Genomic DNA, 10,081 nt, shown 5'->3' with positions numbered 1-10,081 from the left:
TCCACACCTGGGCCCCTGAGGCTCCTCCACGGGCTGCTGCGTTTCCTATTTCTTCCAAGACAAAATGGACCCATTCACCTTTTCCCCTCATGTCCCTCTCTCCCTTCTCCTCCCGGGTCCCACTAAAAGTGTGAGCTTCCAATGCTTCCTGGGTTTGAAAAGTTTCACATGATATCAGTACACAGAGACAGTTCATTTTGGTATTTGGGCTCTTGTCAAGGTTAAAAACCAAAAAATGGATTGACCCATCACTAGACAAAATCAGAATAGTCAAAGAGGTGACGTCATGGGGAGTTCCTAACTCACGCATGCGCCATGGTCTGTCTCCTGGTCTTTGTCATTCACACGTTTTAGATGAGCATTTATTTACTATGCCCATAATCTGTGCTGGGCACCGTGGGCCCAGAGATCCCTGAGGCACAGACCCTGTCTCCAAACGCAGGAAAACACCAGATCATGAGAAAGAATTCCAGCTTTCGTGGCAGAGTACACGGCACACCTGTGTGGGGGTAGGCAGGGGCCTCTGAGCCAGGACAGGGTAGAGGGGACAGTGGAGGGTCAGGAACACCTTCCAGAGGGGCTCACAGGGAAGGAGAGGGAGGGAATGACCAGTGGAGAAACAGAAAGGAACAAGGCCAACTCCAAAGGCCAGAGCCCCTGGACACAGCGGGGCACAGGAGGCAGACAGGCAGAGCCAGGGATGGGGGATCCCACGGGGAAGTGAGAGCGGGCACAGGGTTCAAGCACAGGCATGGCAGAATGTGCTGTGCATTGTTTCAAGGTCCTCTCGGTGGCTGCGTAAGGAATGGACTGACTCAGAGTGACAGGGTGACCCAGAGACCCAAGAAAAGCGGCAGCAGGAGAACAACCTGTGACACTTAAGATGCCCAGAGCCATCCTGCGTTCTTTGCAAACATGAGCCCATGAAATGCTTGTCACCACGCAGTGGGGTGGGCACTGACATTGCCCCGATTTACAGAAAAGGCATCTGGGACACAGAGAAGTCGGCCTGCCGAGGTCTGGGAGTGACCCCGAAAATGCAGCAGGGCCTGAAACCAGGCAGTGGTGAAGGGGTAGGAAGACAAATTTGGTACAGAAACACTTAGGACTCGGTGCCCAACCAGGGGCAGGAATCTGGGAGAGGTCTGGGATGACCCCCAGGTCCCTGGTTGGGGTAACTGGAAGAGCTCGGGGCTGTAGGGAGAAGAGTCTATTTAAAAGGGAATGGAGGGGTCCCACTGGGGGCGGGACAATTTGGGAACATTAGTGGGATGTTGGGGGAGGATTAGATCTATAAGTCATGGACACCCAGGTCAGCCCCAAAGGGTAAATGTGTGGGGTGAGGAGAGAGCTAAGAAGCCACAGGAGACCCCACATCACTGAGTCCTCCTGCCTGATGGCCCCATCCAGGCCTTGGGACAACCTGCCCTAGGATTCCTGATTCCCAGTTGAGGGGAGAAAGGCCTGGGGAGAGGCAGAGCTCTCAGAGCCCGGGAGGACATTCTTGCTTCAAGGCTCAAGTAGGGGGATGAGAAGGAGGACCCTTGGCCAAGAAATTTCATGCAGTAAGGAGGGCTCAGAGTGGCTTATGCGGGAAAGAGGAAGTTCAAGAGCACCATAAAGGGTTAGAATTTCAGAGAGGAAAAGAACCTCTTAACACTTCCAATAGGTGATTTTCTCTTAAAAGAAAAAAAAAGAAAGAAAGAAAAAGTTTAAGAAGAAACTTTACAAAGGGAAAACGTAATGTTCAACCTCTGGGCAAATTCTAGCGGAAAAAGGGAGAGAGAGAGGTGGGTGGGAGGCTAACACAATTTATGGGCCCTCGGAGCCGCGCCAGCTTGAGAAGGTGGCGGAGCCTCTTGGCCCAGGGCCTGCCTGCTGACTCGAGCTTTGAAAAACAACTTCCTGTCAATAAATGTGAACAAAAGTTTGGACCCATCTTCAAAGTGATGAGTTATGCTGAAAGTATGTTCCTGCAAACGGGGGGAATGGATTGTTCCTGGCGCTTTGGCATTCAAGAGAGTTTATAAATAACCACTCAGCTCTGCTCGGGTTATGCCTGCTGGGAGTGCCCAGTGCCAGCAAGCAGAGGGAGACCTGGGGAGCGGGGCAGCACTCCCTGGTAGGGCTGGCACAAAGTGCCCGGAGAAGCGCGAGTTACATCTTGGCGTGGGAGTAGGGGGCTTCCCCAAGCCTCTGTTCAGGGCTGGGCAACCAGGGACCCCCTGGACCAGCTCTTCCATTTGCATTTTGGAGGGAAAAAAGGAAGGAATGGATTCTACATGTGGTTTCCATCGGCCCAGAAAAGTAAAAACATGTGCCGGCGTTTCTAGCAGACATGGTCCTTGTTATTTTAATGAGAAAGACCATAATTAGGGACAACAGTGAAAAAGAAGCCATGGGTCCCCTTTGTGCCCTCCCCTCAACCGATGGGGAGCAGTCGCCCCAATGAACAGTCCTCCTGCCCTTAACCTGCTCCACCAGCACAGGAGGAAGGGAGAAAGCTGGGGACAGGCAAGTCCTCCAGCTCCAACAGTTCCATTCTCAGGGCTGAAGGTGCCGCCCAAGCAGCTCATTTGTCAGCGTTTAAACATCATTACAACGTTAACGGCCTCTCTGATGCCAAAGAGTTGGCTTTGCACGCCTATAAATTAGAGTACATCAAACCAGAGTTTATTGAGTCTTGGCCAATCAGAAGTAAAACTTCCGTAACTTTTTACAATTCTCTACATTCTTCCAATTATATTAAAATATTTATTTGCACCCTGCATGATATATAGAAACGTTTTATTAAGAACATTTGAAACCTGGTTCTTTAAACAGAAAAAAGATCCACTCCATGCTGGCAGAGGTCCGGCCAGTATGTGCTGTGTCCAGTTGATTTCATGGAGGGAAACAGCTCTGATTGGATTTTCGAGGGATTAGCAAGAAGGAGCGGCAGAGCACGAAGCCGGCTCCCAATTCATGGCTGCGCCTCCCTTAGCAAATCCCCTGCATTTGGTCGTGACACCAATGAGGAGCAGGTCCCTGTTTTGTCTCTGCCTGGGCTGGCCTGTCTGGAACAGTCTTCTAGGGTCACAGTGCACGTCTGCCTCTGGGCAGCTGCCTGACCCAGGCCTCCACGAGAGCAGGGAAGAGGCACAGAGACGTTCCATGATGGCTGGGTGTAGAAGCAGGCAGTCGGGGTGAGTTAGGTTAAAACCCAAAGCCCCTTCTGCCCGGCCCTTTCCTGGCTGTGTGCTGTGGGGCCTGGACTCCCCCTCTCTGAAGCTCAGTTTCCTGTCTCTAAAGTGGGTGTCACAATGACAGCCGCCACCATTCCTCCACTACCACAAGAATCATAGGTGGTGACCTGCCTCATATTCCCGAAATGTCTCTGTGCGGCAACATCCTCCTTTGAGCCTCGTCTCATCCCATCGTTGCCTCCTCCTGAAGGTCCTTCTGCTGCGGACACATCAAGTGCATGGGGACATCCGTAGCACGTGGCCAGCCAGGAGGACACTGAGGCCTGCCTGAGGCCCTATCTGTGGGTGTGATCATAACGCCACCAAGAAGAACAGCTCTTGTGCTTACAGGGTGCTAAGTCCTGACCATCTCAGGAAATCCTTGACACTGCCCTACAAGGTAGGGACTCTCGCTGCAGATGAGGGAGGTATGTCTCAGTGGGGTAAAGGGTTTGGCCAAGGTGGTACAGGTCGCCCTCAGGCTGGCCAGCGCGTAGCACTCCACAGCCTCAGCAGACAGCATCACAATGAACTACTCAGGAGCAGGAGGGTAGGCTCAGGTCCCAGGAAGAGGAGTGTGGCCACAAGCAAGATTACCCGCCTGGCCTGGAAGGGACAACCAAGCAGAATTTGAAATAAGCAGCAGGGAAGAGATTCTGGTTTCTGTGGGGCCCTCATCAGAAACCCCATAGGGCCCTTCACCAGAAACCCTCTGCCCGCAGAGACCACCTGCAGATGGGGGCCTTGGCTGCCTGCAGTTGCCCAGGGCATGGAAGCACAAAGCTCATTTCTGTTACCACATCACTAACTGCAGGATTGGACCTCAACATGCATACTGGTTCTGGCACAAAAGGAGCTGATTTCTTGTTCTTGCAACTGTCCCAGGCAGGGGTTCCTGCTCAGCAGATGGTGCCTCTCCTAGAAGTAATTCAGGGACCAGCCACCTTCCATCCTAGGCCTCCATCACAGCCCTTGGGCCTCACTGTGGTGTGCACCCCCAGCAGTCAGAAAAGAGGGAGACTGGGAGCACATCTCTGTGGCTGCAGGCGTCACTTTCTGCTGTTCTCTTGTCTACACTTTCTGTGTTTTGTTGGACAATCCAGTCGTCAGGCCGTGCCCACCTGCCATGTTGGATGGGAAATGTAGTCTAGCAGTATGTCCAGAGAGAAGGGAGAAATGATTTTGGTAAACAACCAACCATCTCCACTGCAGGTGATGCAGGCAAACCCAAAAACGGGGGCTTAGCCTGAGTTGGTTCTTGGCTTCATTCAGGGAAGAATTCAAGAGCAAGCCAACAGTGAAAGAAAGCAAGTTTATAAAGCGTAGTGAACAGCAAGATGGCTGCTTCATTGGCAGAGCAGGGCTATCCCACAGGCAGAGGGGCCCAGAGTAGCACCTGTGAGTTGCTGGCTGGCTCTATTTATACCCACTCTTAATTATATGCTAAATAAGGGGTGGGTTATTCACAAACTTTCTGGAAGAGGGGTAGACTTTATCCAGTCTATCACTGATGGTCATTTGGGTTGGTTCCAAGTCTTTGCTATTGTAAATAGTGCTGCAATAAACATAGGTGTGCATGTGTCTTTATAGTAGAACGATTTATCGGAAATCCTTTGGGTATATGCCCAGTGATGGGATTGCTGGGTCAAATGGTATTTCTGGTTCTAGATCCTTGAGGAATTGCCCCACTGTCTTTCACAGTGGTCTAACTAATTTACGCTCAAGACTAGTGGGAAGAATTTTAACTGAGGTAGGAGACGTGACTGAGAGACCAAGGAGAGGAGAAGGGATGCGATGGCTAAGAATGGAGCCACAGAACTGATGAAATCAGAGCTAAGCCTAGAATGACAAATAGCAAGTTTCAGTTGCAGAAGAAAAGGGTGATATGAACAGGATTTCCAAGGAGAAGCCGAGGCATGTGAAAAGGCACAAAGGTATAAATACATGGTGCTAGCCAGGGAATGGTAACCAGGCCAAAGAACTTGGGGTTCAGTTTTACCAAGAAGGTTATCATCACCCAGAAAAGCCCAATTAGGAGTCTTCAAATAGAACTGATTTCTAGACCGACTGCTGCTTAGCAAGGCTGCTCTTACTTGGTTATAGCCGATACAGGCTTTTGGTGCCTGCTCTCCCTCCTCACTGAACGTCTCATCCGTTCATCACGTCAGAGGCACTGCTGGGTGTAGGTTCAGAACACTGACACTAGAACCCGAAGGTGTGAATTCAAACCCAGATCCCCCTCACCAGCTGTGTGTCACTGAGCAAGTTTCTTATCCTCTCTGCGCTTCAGCATCCTCATCTATAAAATAGGGGGAATAGTAGTGCTCACCTGATAAGCTGGCTGAAAGGATGGAACGGGATAATTTAGGTGGGAAACTGCCAGGCATTTGAAGAACATTCTAGAAGCATTAGGATTACCTTAAGCCAAGATTGTGAATCACGTTTTGGGCTAGGACTTGAGGAGATTCAGGCCATTCCTGGAGAGCAAGACACAGACCCTGCCTCCAGGGCTTGCCCCACTAACAGGGAAGACCACGCTCAGAGGGTCGTGCCACAGAGTGTGGCCAGGAGGGAGGGAGGCCCCGGCTGCTGGGGGAGGAGGGGTACATGAGATGGGCACTTGGTTTTAAGTTGTGAAGGTTTGGGGAATCCGAGCCCTACAATCATAATTCAAATTCGAAAATGAAACAAAGGGCCGGGCGTGGTGGCTCACGCCTGTAATCCCAGCACTTTGGGAGGATGAGGCGGATGGATTACCTGAGGTCAGGAGTTTGAGACCAGCCTGGCCAACACGGCGAAACCTCATCTTTATTAAAAATACAAAAATTAGCTAGGCATGGTGGTGCATGCCTGTAATCCCAGCTACTCAGGAGGCTGAGGTTGGAGAATCACTTGAACCTGGGAAGCAGAAATTGCAGTGAGCCAAGATCACACCACTGCACTCCAGCCTGGGTGACAGAGTGAGACTCCATCTCAAAAAAAAAAAAAAAAAAATAGAAATGAAACAAAGGAAAAGCAGAAACTGATTCATTTTCTTTCCCATCAAAGGCTAACAGCAAATTTTGAGACACAGGTTTGTTTCCTGGGAGCGCTCAGCTTATTTTCCTGGTCCTTACAGGAGTTGCTCTCACCTCCTATAAAACACTTGCTTGCATTAAATATTTGCTTCTAATTGTATGTAGATATACGGTTTCTTTATATCTGATATTCTTCTCTTTTTATATCGGCCACATCAGGTAATGCGTGAAGCTGAGCTTCAGAGTTGATCTAAACGCAGGATTTTAAAACTTGAGAGGGCCAGTCAGCTGGTGGTCTCAGCCAGAGAAAACCCAGGTCTTCCTCTTGGGCAGGTAGGCACAGTCCTCTGGGTTTACCACACCACGTGCACGCTTCCTCTTTCAAATACTCATCAAAAAACTGGCAGGGGTACTCTGCGTTCATAGGGACGGTGGAAATAGTGCTCTATCCATTGCTGGTAAAAGTGCCAAGTATTACCTTTCTACTGTACAGTTCAGCAATTGATTTCAAAGCCTTAAAAATATGTACATCCCACTTCACAGTCATTAAGATGGCTACTATCAAAAAAAAAGAAACAGAAAATAACAAGTGGTGGCAATGATGGGGAGAAACTGGAGCCCTCGTGCACTGTTGCTGGGAATGCGAAATGGTCCTGCTGCTGTGGAAAACAGTATGGCAGTCCCTCAAAAAATTAAACGTACAGTTACCAGATGATGCAGCAATTTCACTTCTGGATATGTACAAAAACAATAGAAAGCAGGGTCTCGGGGAGATATTTGTACATCCATGGTCATAGTAGCAGTATTCACAACAGCCAAAAGGTAGACGCCACCCAAGTGGAATAGTATGCAGCCTTAAAAAGGAGGAGAATTCTGACCCATGCTACAACATGATTAAACTTGAAGAAATTACGCCAAGTGAAGTAAGTCACAGAAAAATAAATACTATATGATTCCACTTATATGAGATATCTAGAAGAGTCAAATCTATAGAGACAAAAATTAGGATGGTGGTTGCCAGAGGCTGTGGGGGAGAGGGAATGGGAAGTTAGTGTTTAATGGGGACAGAATCTCTGCTGTCCAAAATGCAAAGAGATGTGAAACCCTGGCAAAGTGCCAGGCATTTGATGAGCATTCGAGAAGCAAGCCAGCTCTCCTCTGTGGAGGAATGGCGGAGTGGTGATAAGGGTAGTGCAACAATGTGACTGTATTCATAGTTAATGCCACTGACCTGTGCACTTGAAAATGGTTAAGATGGTAAATTTTTGTTATGTGTATTTTATCACAACTGGGAAAAATGCACATCATTTGACCTAACGTTTCTACTTCTTTTTTTTTTTTTTTTTTTTTGAGACAAGGTCTGGCTTTGTTGCCCAGGCGGGAGTGTAGTGGCACCATATCAGCTCACTTCAACCTTAACCTCCTGAACTCCAGCAATCCTCCCACCTCAGCCTCCCGAGCAGCTAAGACCACGGGCACACACCACCACGCTCAGCTAACATTTTTGTATTTTTTGGAGAAATGGGGTTTCGCCATCGTGTCTGGGCTGCTCTACTTCTAGTTTATTATTTTACCTGATTGATTTTCAATTACAGAGTCCTAGCTACAAGCAGGTTCTTATCCATATTATTATTTAAAAAAAATTTTTAACAACCTAAATATGCAATAAGAAAGAAATACAATTCTGGGCAAGCATTAAAAATGATATGAGGCCAGGCGCAGTGGCTCACGCCTGTAATCCCAGCACTTTGGGAGGCTGAGGCGGGTGGATCACCTGAGGTCAGGAGTTCAAGACCAGCCTGACCAACATGGAGAAACCCCGTCTCTACTAAAAATACAAAAATTAGCCAGGGTAGTGGCGCATGCCCATAATCCCAGCTACTCAGGAGGCTGAGGCAGGAGAATCGCTTGTACCCGGGAGAGGGAGGTTGCGGTGAGCCAAGATCGCACCATTGCACTCCAGCCTGGGCAACAAGAGCAAAACTCCGTCTCAAAGAAAATAAAAATAAAAGCAAAAAAATAAAAATGATATGAAAATATGTGTTGATCCAATTTTTGTAAAAAATAATTATAGTCACATATATGAAAAAATCTGAAAAGATCTACAACAAAACATTAATTATAGATTATCTGTGAATAATACAATATTTCATTTTTGCTTAAATCTCTATTTTGTGCTTTTTTCTTATACGTATATAATAGTCAAAATTTTACAAGCCAAAACATTATCTTGGAGATGTAACACTTTTTAAAATTATTATTATATTGATATTGCAGAAGCACCTTCAATATATTAGCTGCCATCACACAAATTATCCTATTCCATCATCAAATAATTAAATAACAAAAAGACTTTTCCCATTTCACCGTTGAAAAGCCTGAGTTCCATCCAGGCTTGGTCTCTAACTAGAGCACGCTTTCATAGCACCTCCTCATTTCTATAACACATTAACACACAGTTTTATTGCATGTTTGACATAGATACAGTGGGTAAAGCAGAAATTGTCATCTCTATTTTTTACAGATGAGAAAACCCAGGTGCACAGAAGTTAAAAATCCCTGCCCCTGCCATCACCAATGCCGCCACTGGGGCTAGCGGTCCTGCTTCTTGACCTCACGATATCAACTGCCCATCTCACAAGCGGGAGAAGAAGCAGTTGGAACACTGGTGTAGACCACTAGAAGTGGATCAGCACACAGACCCCCAGCCTGCCTCTGACACCCCGGGGGTTGGGTAGTGTAGTGCAGGGCCCAGTGACAAACCAGCAGATTCCTCGGGGTCTGAGCCAGCCACTGAGCCCTGCAGAAGCCAACCTTTGCCTCCTTGCCTGGTCCAGTCTGCAAAACAAGCCTCCCCGCTCTATGCCCCCGTGCTCAAACGGAGCATCTGTGAGGACCTGGGCCGGGCTCAGCGGTCAGGGCCTCTGGCCACACAGAGGTGTCCATCTACCTGCAAATTCAGCTGACACAGTGAGCAGGCCTGGCGGGTCTCCATCCAGAACTGCTTATTCCAGTCCTCTCCCAGCCCCCCAGGGAGCTCAGGGTCACCCACTCCTGCCTTCCCCTCTGGGATGATGCAGCTGCCACCTCCCCCAGGTGCTAGGGCAGGCCCTTCTTCAGGACAAAGCTGAGCTGAGGCAAGGGCTGCTCCTGGTTTCCTTGGTGACCCTGTAGTCCAGCCCAGCCCAGACCCCAAAACAGGGCCCAGGGTCATCTGCTGGATCTTAGAGGGCTTCCCCGATTGCCCTGTGCTTCCAGTAAGGGGGGAGTATAGAGGTAGAGCTTGGTAGCGCCCACTGCCAGGCAAAACGGCCTGTGAACGGGTTAGGAAGAGGCGTCCCTGCTGGACAGCATAGGCCTGTGGGTGGGGACTTGGCACCCTATCCTCCAGGTGAAGCTGCCAGGTGTGGGAAGCCAGCCTGCCCTCCCTGTGGTGGCCCTGAGAAGGGTCTGCAGAACTAAAACCTACGTGGCTCCTGGCCAAAAGTCAGTACTGGCATGTGGGCTGTTGGTTTGGGGACTTTTACTCCAGACAGTAGACTATTCTTAGGATGCTAATGACAGTATTTACTGTAAAAGTTTTACCAACGTAAGAGCTATTTAGAATCCTCTCACTGAAGAAGCACTTCCTGGGGGTCCTAAATGAGACCTAAACAGCACATATGCAGACTGGGGTACAGTCTGCCTTCTGCCTCCTAAATCACTGAAGCTGAGCTTGGCATGAGGAATTTGGGTTTTCAAAGCTCTAGGATAGAAAACTTCAGACAGTGGCTGCCTGGGGGTAGCCTGGCCAGTCATCCACTCTTCTGTCACCGTTGTGTGACAGCTACATGCCTTGTC

The sequence above is a fragment of the Pan paniscus genome, chromosome 13, assembly GCF_029289425.2.
Source record: "Pan paniscus chromosome 13, NHGRI_mPanPan1-v2.0_pri, whole genome shotgun sequence".
In the NCBI taxonomy this organism is placed as follows: Eukaryota; Metazoa; Chordata; class Mammalia; order Primates; family Hominidae; genus Pan; species Pan paniscus.
The sequence above is the reverse complement of the archived record's forward strand: the minus strand, read 5'-3'. Positions refer to the sequence as shown.